The sequence below is a fragment of the Grus americana genome, chromosome 11, assembly GCF_028858705.1.
Source record: "Grus americana isolate bGruAme1 chromosome 11, bGruAme1.mat, whole genome shotgun sequence".
Classification (NCBI taxonomy): domain Eukaryota; kingdom Metazoa; phylum Chordata; class Aves; order Gruiformes; family Gruidae; genus Grus; species Grus americana.
In genome coordinates this window covers 15,965,939-15,979,121 of record NC_072862.1, presented here as the reverse complement: position 1 = coordinate 15,979,121, position 13,183 = coordinate 15,965,939, and positions in this window count along the sequence as shown.

Below are 13,183 nucleotides of genomic sequence, written 5' to 3'. Positions count from 1 at the left end.
GAAACCTTGTTTTTCCCCTCTTTGCAGCATAATGGCCAGCAATGTAGACTTGTCAATGGAAATTGTATATGACAGGATTAACATAAATTTCGAGAATGTCCATTACTGCACTAGAAAGGGTAATGCAAGTAAGGTGACAAATTAAAAAAGGCTCTAACTATTGCTAGAGGCATCTCTGATACTTGATCTACAGCTGTAGCTTTTGAACTTTCTTGTAACTGTTTCACACTTAACAGCCAAGATAAAAATAACAGTTCAGGTACTTGTCAGAAGTAGGTGGATGAAGCCAATTCCATAATCCATTTGGTGAATACAACAGTGATGTGATAATTGACGCGTTGTTCTGAAGAGCTCTTATAGTTGTGTTAGAGTATTAATATCTTTTTTTCTGTCTTCTGAAAAGTTATTACTTTAATGGGATATGTTAATGCAATCGAAAAGCCTTTCAATGTGTGCAAGCAGTGTCAATATTTAAAAAGCACACGTTTATGATTTGTTAGGGGGTGTTTGGGGAGATGCAAGTGGTGTGAAGCCTGGAACGGGTGCTGACACAATGATTCTGTAGAGATTTTAAAAGGAACTTGTGTTGAGGCTGCAGCATTCTTGGTCCATTCTTATTGCTCCTGATGTTGATGTTTCTCTGTATGCAGCATTGCCATTCTTGGTGTTACTGAACATAAAAGGGAAGCTACGGCCATGACAAAAGATGCATTGCAAACCAGATTGCCTCGTCTGAAAGATGTATTTAAAAGAATGGTCTTCTGGTAGGAAAAAATTCCCTATGAGCTATAGAACTAATCTGGGACAACACACTCCCAGAAAAATTCCACATTTTGCAGGAAGTTTGTATGCCATGCTGTACAGTGTCTCATGGGTTGCAAAAATGGTTTTGAATTACCAGATGAAATCAATTTAGGTACACGTGAGACTTTTTATAGTAGAGTTAATAAAAGAAGTATTATGTAATATCTTATTGGGGAACATATAGCTCAACCCCAGTTTAGCTTTTATGCAAATATCACATTTGCTTCTGTCATTATCACATGATAGAGGACCTGAAAGAATCTGATTTTAAAATACAGCTGAAATTCTTTATTATCCTCTTTATTGCATTTTCCATTTTTTCTCATTTAGGATAGTCCACTGAGTTATACCTCATAATCTAGAACATAACGTACACTGGCTCAGTGCTATTGGAAGTAGAACTAGCCCTCAGTAAGAAATAATTGTGTATAAACTTACTTAATATTTTTGTCCACCTCCATCAGACTGGGTGTCAAAACCATGCTTTCAGTTCTCTATGTTCTTATCATCATGACTTTTAAAATTCTCCTTTTTTCTGCCTGGCTTAAGTAGTTTTTAAACTCAGAAGCAAAAAAAAATCAGGACATTGAGAAGAATCCTCAGTAACTTCTTTATGTTGACAATTAATTGCAATTGAATTGTCATGTGTTTCATGCTCAACGAATAAAAAACCCTAGCCTGTAAAGAATTCCTAAGTGCTAATTTAATTCACCAAAAACTATCATAAAAATTAAGGTTCTCCAGCAATCCAGTCAGCATGAAGCTGAGCTTCAGTGGTAGAGAAAAAGAATGCAAGTCAGACTAAGTAATGAGATGATAAAATTTCTAGTTAAATTCTTCCATAGAGTAGTATGTTGAGTTCTAATTACTGCATCATAAAAAAAAAAAAAAAAAGACATTATAGCAGTACAGAGGATGGTAGTAAAAGCTGATTTCTTTTAGAAGCAAAGTCAGGCTTAACCCCAGATATGTAGTAATACCTCGGTATCTGAGAAATAATAAGAGAGTTGAAATATATAAAAATGTAAATGGATTAAGCAGCACAAAGTTTTGCGTTTTCCTTGGTAAGAAAAACATTTGATGGCAATGAAAATTAGTGGGTGATAACAGGTATCAGGAAGCCCTTTATACTCTCTTGACAGAAAGACAGTTCCGTGCAGAAGGAGGTTGTGCTTCTTCAAACAAAACCCCCACCAAAACCTGCACTGTAAGACTTTTTTCTTTAAAAATACTTTGGAAATCAAGCATTTTGGATTTTATGCTTTCATAGTAGGATCTTCACATTCTAGGCTACTGTCAAATTTCTTTTTGGAAGCAGTAGAGGTGATTTTAAGAAAGACACTTTTCCCCTAGGCATTGGATTCTTTCATTTTTGTTGCCCTGGGACAAAAAAAAAAAAAATCAGTAAGAATCAAAAGGATGCGGATGCTGTTGAGTAAGAAATGAGTTTTAATTTATGCTTGAAAAAGTCAGGGATATGAACAATCATACATGAGTCTCCAAGCAGTAGGAATTAAGCTGAGATGTTTGATTGAAGTAGCTTATTCCCATATTTATCTCATATGGTGTGTCTCGTACTTTTCTTTGAAGTGTTTGACATCAGGTACTGGAAAGAGCTATAGCAGAGCATTTGATGCCTGGAATTCCTTTCAGAGACTTTCCAATCATCATTGCTGCCTCCTGCTTACCTTGCTGCTGCAGATCTGCAACCTTTCTTATGGATATTAGAAGCAGTCATTAGGCTTCTGGAATATTTGCTTCTCTCATTCTGTTTGTGGTACAGCTTCATTTTTTTTTCATCATTAACAGAAGTTTCCACATGCTGTCTTGGCAGTATTTGTCTAACTTGTTTCTAAGGCGTGATAATAATGTACTGCATGGTCCCATTCTGAGACACGGTCTTGCTGAGAACCAGTAGGAATCAGCTCAAGTTAATTGTGAGAGTGAAGTCAGGCACCAGTGTGAAAATGCAAGTATTTTAAGCAAAAAGGTCCCATGGCTAGCTTTCTTATTAAGCATATACCTCAGTCAAAATTTAGATGCTGCCAAAGCAGCAAGGCTACATTATCTATTAAAGTTCTCTAAATGATGTTGGATATCTTTTGTATGATGCTTTAGGTGGGTGTGACTCACAGAGAAGGTGCACTTGAACGTTCCCCACCTACAACATGTCTCTGTAGGCTTGTCTTTACTATTGACCCAACACACCAGACACATTTCCTGAGATGTAAGAAAAGAGAAGAGGTCAGTATTTGGCCCTTCATATAGCCACCGGAGAACAAGAAGGACAAGGATGCCAGGCTTGAGACAGCTGCTTTTGTTCACTGTACAGGAGGTCTCCAGGTGTGTGGCAGCAAGGTAAGCAGGAGACAGTTGGTAATGAAGTTCTGTATTTTCCTGGGTATTTCCTTAACTTAAAGATATTTCCTACACCCTTTAAACCTTTCATAATTTTAGGTCATTAAGAAGGAGAGAGAAAGGGTAAAAAGAATTGGTTCCTCTGGGTGTATACTTCCACCTTGAACGTTTTGGCTCTCTATTCTGCCTATTTCTCAATTTCAAAAAAACCTCATTCACAGTCTTCATCCTTTATTTTACAAGATTTTCTTCCAGGCTGTTAGCCAGGTACATGAATTACTGTAGTGCTGATCAGAGAAATGAAAACTAAAATGGTATGAGGGAGGCTTCCAAATAATGGAACTCACAATAGATTACAGTGCTTTATTAGGCTAATAGACTTTAGAAAGCGCTTGTTTACAGATTGTCCTCTTGAAGCTGTTCAAAACATGCTCCTGAGAGCAAGTTAAAAAAAAAAAATCAATAGAGAGTGTAGTTTTGGCCATCACTTGTTCTTCTACTGCAATGTGACTGGTCCCATCAGACTTTACTTGTTTAATGCTGAGAGGCAGAATCCAAGTTCTGGAACCAGTGAGCTGTATTTTGTCAGGTTGCTTGCTGTTGTCAATTACAGCTGCTCTGAAGAGACAGAAACTTCACTAATAGCTTCTTAAAGTTCCTTCTGCTACTTTGGGTTAGTAGAAACAGTGACACTGTTGCCTTCAAATTTCAGAGATGTTTGACAGATTAGATGTCAGATGTTGTTCAGATATGCTTGAAAGCATCACGTGTTGATTTTGCGGGGGTTTTTTTGTTTGTTTTTTTTGCCTAAGGCTTATTTTCTAAAGATGTTTTTCAGATGACACCTGACTACACTAATACATTTTTAAAAATAAAAATGTAATAGTAGCTCATGCAACCTACCTTTTTGCATGGAAATTGCATAATTTGATAATAAGTTACCTAATTTGCATAGCCAATAGTAGATTCCTGATATACTAATGAAAAGTATGTGTTCTTTGGAGATGCAAATGTAGAGATCTCTTCTGAGTGTTTTCTTACCAACAATATAAAATCTGAGGGTCTCTTCCATTGGGTAAATTGCTCATATGGTTCCATATCTTCCCTGAACCTTAGCTTCAGAAGATTCTGATACATTTACAAATACTACAATGATAACATATCCAGTGTCTGAGTATACCCAGTATTTGGGTACCCACAAGGTAATGTTTCTGCAAAGAGTGATGAAGCACAGAAGATAAATTTATTATTAGACTGATACAAAAGAAAAACTGGAAGAGAGCTTGTTCCTTTCACTCTCTGAAGCCATTATTTGAATCTCTTAACATTGAATATATCTGTCTTTTTCTAGCTATTCTTCCTTTTTGATGGTCTTGAGGCAGCTCTTCACATTTTTACAGACAGAAGCAGTGACAGGGTATGGATTATCAGCATGTAAAGATCTGAGTTTCTGGTCACAGCATCCTTCCCTCTCTTTCCATTAATTTTATAATTAAGTTAATATTGCCCTTTTTGTTATTGTTATCATTGAAATACTTATAGTCAGCTCAAGCTATGTATAAAATAAAGATAGAATATTTAACTACACTGCATATTTCATTTTAAGGATGAAACTGAATGAACTTGATACTTCTGGCAAAACCAGTTTCCTTAATAAGAATAATCAATTACATTTTCCTCTCTGCCACATGGCCAGACATGCAGAGCATATCTTTCCACCTGGGTTCCTCATGTCATTTGAAAAGTCAGAATTAAAAGGGACAGAACAGAGATTGCAGTCCTCTCCATTTCATCACATAAACTTTCCCTCTGTGCAGCTGGTACGCTGAAAATGTAACTGCTTCAGAATGGACTCAATGTGTATTAACTGTGAGAACAAAAGAACTTTAATTCTATAGTGTGATTTTTTTTATCCTAGAGAATTCGTATTACTGATATTGTGAGGATCCATAATCATCTCAGTCCTTCAACATAAAATGAGCTTCCTCATGTCATTCTGTAATTTTGTGGTGTCCCCCCTCCCACTCTTGCTGGCCTTCCTAAAACTTCTGTCCCCTGACTGTGAAGTGTAGATTTCCTTTGCAATATATTATCTGTAGTAATAGATACCCTGCAAATTATGCAGTTCTCCTCACCTCAGCATTTAATTCCTTCAGTATTTTGTGGCACCTGTGTATAGCTACTGGCAGAAACTAGAGGAAGCATATAAATAAAGAAATAAAATACGGAAACAAGGGGGGAGAAAAGTGTTTTCTGTGCAAGTAGTTGTTTATGTATGTGCTGCAACTACTTAGGTCTCCTTGCTGGTGTGGATGGTACTGAAAACCCAGGTCATCTTCAAAATTTTTCTTCTGAAGTCTGCAGACCCTCCCTTTGAAGTAGATGTCTTTGTGGCTCTTCAAGCCTCCCATCAGTAACTGAATTTGTTTCTATGAGACTATGTTGTGGCTTCTACTGGCTAGTGCAAGGCAAAAGTATATCTCACTTGTCTGAAGAAGTTACTACGTGTGTTATATTAGAGACAGTTTTCACAACCTGTATTGTAAAGTCAGTTTAATTTTTCTAATTCATAATTCTTCAGGTACGGTCTTCACAGGGTCTTTACAGAGTTCTTAAACTTGATCACTGCTTCATCAGAATGTATTACTATGTGAAATCGTAAGGGTCTTTGAGCTCCTAGGCCTGCTGTGACTCTGCAGAACTACTATAGATTGTTGCTAATATTTTTTCAGGATCTTTCCTACTCTGCATATTGATATATTGGGCTCATCTCTCGTATAACTAGTGCAGCATTTTGTTGTAAAATGTTGTTGTAAATCACTTTTATGTTTTCAAATGCCTTTGCAAGGTGGTGGAATGACTTAGAAGAAAATACTGCAGTTGCTGACAGCAGATTCTTTTCCTTAAGAGATAATGCTTGCAAAAAGAAAACATAATGTGATAGTGTAAGCAGAAAAAAATCTGGAAGACTTGTTGCCCACTTGAGTTCTATGACCTTGGATGTAATTAAAAGACTTCCTATCTTTGTCGCTAAAACGTGTAGATAGTGCTCTACACAAACTTGACGGATTTTCTGAAGAAATAGGAAAAATAAACTAGAGTCTAGGAACTTGACTTGAAAGGTAACTATATTGTTTTTTCTAAGAATTTTTTATTAAAAATTGTGCTCTCTGAGATCTGAACCAATACAGATTTTTCTACTTTTTTATATCTATTAGTTCCATCTAATGCAGCAGATCTGCTAAGGAAAAAAGAAAAGAAAATAAGTTTTTTGGTTTTATTTTTGATTTCCATGCAAACCTTTAATTAAAAAGGCACGAGTATTGTCCTTATTCTACAAAGTTATCTGATTAATTATATTATCTATTTCATTAGTGAGTATGTGCCCTTAGACCCTCTTAAATGAAAATAGGACATTTTCATCTGACCATGTTTGTTGTATCGTGGGAAATCCTATTCCAATAATTTCCTCTTTTCCTTTTGTCAAGGATCCTATTTTAAGTATCTGATGGCTGTGATAGCAGTCAGGTTATGTGAAGTCTGATTCATGCTCTCCTAGCACGTATACTTTTTTACATATTTTTATTTTATTATTGTTAACCAAATCAGATCTAAGTGCCATCAGCCACGATATGTTTTTGTTTTATAGCATTCTGACTTGGTTAAGTGCTACCATGTCTGTCTTTTCCTGTGATTGCACAGAGGTTAGCAAGACAGTGCTATTTATAATTTTTTTTTCTTTAGTTTACTCATTCTTTGTTTCTGGGCCTCTGGAGGAAATATGGGAACTCTCACGCATTACTTGAACTCCCAGGAGAGCTAGATAGTCTTGAGAGAGGAATGTCTGCGGGACCATTAATTTATTGATATACTTACCCTGAGACTACAGGAAAAAAAAAAAAAAGACACCCCCTACCCCCCCGCCCCCCCCCCCCAAACCAAATGACCACAGGCTTTCCAGATGGCTATGGACAGCATGAGACTGCAGTGGTACTTGGTGATAGACTGCTCAAGGACCACAGCGCAACTGCCCTAAATCATCTTGAAACTTCACATTCAAAAAGACTCTGTAAACTTCCCAGACTGTCTTGACCATGGCAGAACTGGGGTATGTGCGGTTACTTTTGGAGGAATGGTTGCTGGTGCTTTCTGAGAAAGCTAGTTCCTTCATGATGAATTTTTTTTTTTTAAAGGGAAGAGTGCATATATTTTAAGCTGAGTGCCAACCATCTTAGGGCAGTAGCACTAAATGACATCTGTCTCCCTCTCCTGTTCTTACCATCTTATGCCAAAATCAGTAGTAGTCTTTGACCTGTATTGCTGTGATTAAGAGACAGATTGCCTTGTTAAAGGTACATCACAGAGTATGAAAAAACTAATTTGAGGATGGCTTAGATTAATAATTCATAGTTAGCTGATGTAGCAGGACAAACAAAGTAGACTCAAAGTTCCAGTTACCTGAAGATCATGAATGTCACTGCATCCTTAAGATAATGGACAAGATACTGCTTCAGGACTTTCAGGGACAATGTATTCATTGTTCTTCAGTTTGTCCAATGTAGCAATTAATGTGATTAAGCTAGCGCCAAATCTGTTTTAAATACTATTGCACTGGGTCGTTAACTTTAACACTGTCATCATGTTCTCCCTACTGCATTTACCTTATTTAGGGAAGATACTGATGCTTAGCATTCACTTGGATCAACAATATATTAATGCTTCTTTGGTTCTCAAGATATTACTCAAACTGTTCATGTATTAGGAATTAATTGGACCAAAAGGGGAAAAAATTCAGCACTATACCCTTTAGCCACTTGAAACTCCTACTGAAATAATAGGAAGTGTCTCTAGAGCGATAATTTGCAAACCTATTGGTGTTTAGCCAGTTGTGTGCATGGTTTTTATCTTGATGGATGCTCTTTTAGGTTACCTTCAAGGTTGCCTAGAATAAAAAAAAAAGATAGAGATGTTCGTCGGTCCTGTAAAGGATATGATGCAAGGTAATTCAGAAGAAATAATTAGATATTTTTCAAGCAGTTCTTTTTATTCAAAAGGTAGGTCAAGGCATGCTTGACTTTCTAGAGACAACTGTTGGGACTGGCTGGAGGTGGCTATAAGGGGTACCTGAAGATGAATCAACAGTGGGTAGTAGGTCTAGACAAAGGTTAAATGTTTTTTAGACTTAAATAATGGCAAAAACTGCATAGAAAATGGGTTGGTTTTTGAAAATTGGCTCTTATTTAGAACCGTCCTGATGATCCATGTTCATGTAATTGAAGTTCATTCTACAAAGACTTGGGGAAAGGTTCTGATGTCAGTTACACAACCATGAACCTGTAGAAACATTTATTCAGGTAGCAGTTGATGCAAGTAGCTTCTAGTCTTTATCAAATATACCTCATGTACTTGAAACAAGGAATTGAATTAACATCACATATAAAAATATCTGTGTGCTAGAAACTTACTGTAAGAAAAGAAGAAAAAGGAATGCATTGATTTTCGTTATTACAGACATCAGCTTGGCACCGCGCTCATTTTTTGCATGTAGGAACAAGAGTAAGAAAAATGTCTAAAATATGCAAATTCTAAACTAAGAATTTATATTTGATCTTAGGGGAACAAGTCCTTGGACTTGAACTTAAGATGAAGAGGAAATATACTCATGTGGCTCCATATCTGAAGAAATTTCTAGAAAAGCATTGAGTAAACACATATATCTGCTAGTGGATTTCAGACATGATCTTCAAATGTTCTTGTTATTCTACTTTTAAAACTTTCCCAAGTAAAGACAGGTACTAAAAATCTCAAGGATGTTGGGTCCCTCCACCATGACATGTGAAAAAGTCTGTTAGGAACTACTGTGAAAATTAAATCTGTGAACTCATTCCCACTAAGATTAGATTACATTCACAACTCTGAGATAGGAGGCGGGAGTTCTTGACCAAATGATGCAAGAGCGCAAGCTCAAAAAAAAAAAAAAAAGGTTTAAATCTCATCTGAAAGAAATAGAGAAATTAAGAATAGTGTTTGGTAGATAGGCAGAAGGTTATAATGCAGATTATAGGGTGCCCTTGTAGTGCAAAGAGGAGAGGAAGAGAGAGTAGTAGCAATCAACAGGAATATGGGAAAGGACACACAAAGCTCCTAGCATATGGGGGCACAGACCGGTTCCAGCCTAGGGAGATTGTGCATAGGGGCTTTGTGGATGAAAAAGGAGGTATGTAAGTAGGCCACCATTTGTGCAACCTGCCATGTCTATGGAACAACAAAATGTATAATCTGAGGAACTGGGCGATTGGTCAGATGTGCCTGGAATGATTTTCAGGCAGAGATAATAGAAGAAAAAAAAATGATTGTGAGGTTATAGTCTGCAGACTTTCCATTAAATCCTTATAAATACTCTTACAGATATCAGAGTAGGCTGTTTTGTGCATAGTGAAAGGTAAAAGAGTGCCCAAAAAGGGAGTTAGGATGGGCTGGTGAGTGCGCTGTAAAGTCCTCCCTAGCTTATAGTGTACTGTTCCATGTGTAGAAAAGTACATAGGTGTCTAAGGGCTTGTATACATAGGAACAGTCATCATAGTTCAGGTGGATTTACTAAAGAAAGGTAAGAACTCAATAAATGAGATTTGTACTGTATTAAAGACAATGAGAAGGGCTCTAATGAAAGTGTAAAGTGATTGTGAAAACATTTTTATTTTTGATATTTCTTTTTAAAAATGTGTAACCTTCTATGAAGCGCATAAAGCAATTAGATCTCTTTCTGGAACAGTGTTACTTTTTTATGTACTAGTCTGTATGAAAATCTACATGTCAATAATTATGCTTGCTTTCAACCTCTTCCTTGTTTGTTGGGGTTTTTTTCCAAGTGCTTGTAGTTTTGAAAAAATTTCCCTTTGTTTTGCAATTTGACCTGGAGGGTCAGAATGAAATGTATACAAAACTGTTTCTATAGAGCTGGTGAAGAATATGGTGGATTCTGTCTCCCTGGTGTAGAGCAGGAGACGTGTTGTGTTAATTAACTTTTTTCATAGCCTCATCATTCCTTGAAATACATTCTGGAGAAAAGGTTGTACTTCTGGTTAGAGGTTAGCTTTTTCACTTTCAGCCCTGCTGCATACCATAAACTGAATTACCTCTAATAGCCCTTCTGTTCTAAAATTGTTGAGGTTTTTTGTCTAGGCGGCCTTTGAAAGCATATGTCTGCAGTACTTTCTATCTTGAAATAAACTGAGAGAACTTTCACAGTTCTGTAGAATCATATGACTTGATAAGTACCAAAGAAGATGGAGTTTTTCTGGTGCGCTAGCCAGATGGATTCCACAGATCCCATATTGCACAGTCTGATCTATAGTCTTGGTGATAGTTAGTTGCTAATGTACAGTTTAGCTTCAATTTTTCATTTGTAATGACCTTCACTTCATTAGTTAGTGATTTTAAAGTGTGCAATCCATCAGTTGTTTGTTTGATCCAGTAGCCATGTAGTTCTAGAATAGTGTTTGATTGGGAGGGAGGGTGAGAGAGAGGAGAATTTTTTTCCTTCTTGGACATTTCCAAACTTTTACAAAATTGGGATCAAGAATATATAATGCTTAAGAAAATTTCTTTTTAATGAGCTAGTCCACTTCCTTGTGAGAAAATTGGACCTCTTCTGGGCAAAATCCTCCACAAAATATGTTTTTGCACAGAGAAGGTATATCTACTCTTCTATCCTTTGTATCTTCCTCAAATACTAACAAAATTTTCTATATTTAAAATGTTAAAACATAGGGCATGTTCTCTGGAGATTTCCTTTTCCATGTACTTGGCAAAATAGGCAATTCTAGGTGTCTATTGCTCCTGCAAAACTTAAGAGCTGCAGATATTTGGCCCCTTTCACTGTAGTGTTCACTGTATAACAGGCTGGACATTGGTCCAATCAACACTGGTGACTATCAAAATCATACCTTGTGTTTTAAAACTGACCCAGGTGCGTAGCAAACTGGTTGATTCACACAATTAGTATTTTAATCTTTCTGAAGCAGTATGATGTCTTTTAAGGAAACAAAGGCTTTCCCATGCAGCAATCAACTGAAAGGAGTTAGAAATGCCTCACAGTTCCCCAGAGGACTTGCTTTTCCTGTGAAAATTAACTGGATCCTGAAATTTTTTTCATGGCATGCACCTGTCATGAGTAATATAGAGGGCAGGTGGGAAGTGAAGAAGATACTTATCTAAATAAGGGACCCTATGAAATCCTCACCTGAGACAAGAAGAGAAAGAAAGACTTATCTGAAGATACCATAGGCTTCCTTTATGGATAAAAAAAGAGAGAAATGATTTTATGATGTGTCCCTCCAAGATAAAGTGGTAACAACCTGCTTTGATTTCATTCCAAAGGATCTATGGCACATAAAATAAATTCAGGGAGGTAAGAAGCATTATGCAGTGATACCAAGACCTTTAGATGTTATTTTCTGTAGGTTCAGATAAAAAGTCTCCAAATTTTATGTATATATTTTTTTCATATATGATGAACTCATTAGTTCCTCAGAGAACACAGAGCTATCTGAGGATAAGAAATTTTAGGTCCCAGACTAGTAAAAATTATCCCCAGGACCGATTTTTCAAATCTTTCAAATGGAAATCATGCAAACTGAAAAAAATGTGCATTTCAAGGTTAAAAGAGGTTATTGTAATGGAATGAGTACACAAAAAAATGCATGAATTATGTTTTCTAAATGAAGCCTTTTAAACTATTATTCTTACTAGTGTTGCATTCAGTATTTATGATACAGAATCTGGGGGGTTCTGTCTGTTGTTAACCTAGACATTTGGCAGAACAGTTGACTTTATTTGCAGACAACTACTGTGATTTGATAATATTAAAGTCAGTGTAGCATAGCAAAGAGTTTGTGGGCATCTCTTGGCTGATATCCTGGTGTTAATTCATTACTGGTGCACTAGTTTCACTCACTGCACCAACTTTAAGAACCTCTATAATCAGCATTGTAGGTCAAAGAGGCTGTGTTCTGCATTCATCGATGTATTCATCATTAATATGTAGCCATTTTCTGATATATTTTCTCTTGGGGTAAAAATAAATAAATTACAGATGTGTCCAATTAAAAATACGACACTAAAGGAAAACCTAAGTTTTATAAATTGACAGATAGTGCTTTGGTTCCTGTTTCTATAAATTGCTTTTATCAGCTTCTTAGAAAGAATGACTCGAAGTAGCTGTATTCAAATTAAGATGGAGTAATTTATAAGCAGAATAAAATGGTCATAATGTTTCAAATTAACAACAAGTAAAATAAAATAACTATACCATAAACATGAACGAAAGAGATATAAAATCTTGTGCATTGCTCTTTCATTGTCAAGACCATCTCTTCTTAGGGAATTTGCTTAGTTCACCATTTTTGCTAGCACTTTAAACTACATTTTGACTTTGGTTCTAAATATATTGGAATATTTGGAACTTAGTGGCCATGTCATGTTATACCTATATTCAATAAATGGCATGCAAGAACAGTATAAATATCAGTGTGTATGTATAGATAACTAACAGATAATTACCAGTAGCTGACATGCACAAAGGCATGGTGATTCTGGGTACAGAAAGTAACTACCTTTCTGCCTCTCTTTTTAATGCAAGTACTTATTCTCATGTGAAAACCACAAGTTCTTTTCCAGGTCGCTTTTGCATGTGCAAAAGTGAAAAACTTGGGGAAAAAAAAGTCTGAAAAACAGACACTTTTCAGGCCCTCATGGCCAATCCATATTTGACCTTTTCTAGACAGTTAATCTCCTTTGCAAAGCAAGTTCATTATAGATTCGATAGTTTTAGGCATAAAAAACAATAAAGCCAATGCAGTGTCTGCAGTAGGTTTCCAGCAAATTAGCAAGAGAGGGGTAGCATGAAACAAATCAAGTATACCTTGTGATAGTTTGTTGCTTTTCTAATTAAGAAATAGATCTTTTTCATACAGTAATGGAAACTTCTCCTATGGCATGGCTTGTCTAGCATGCATTTCCA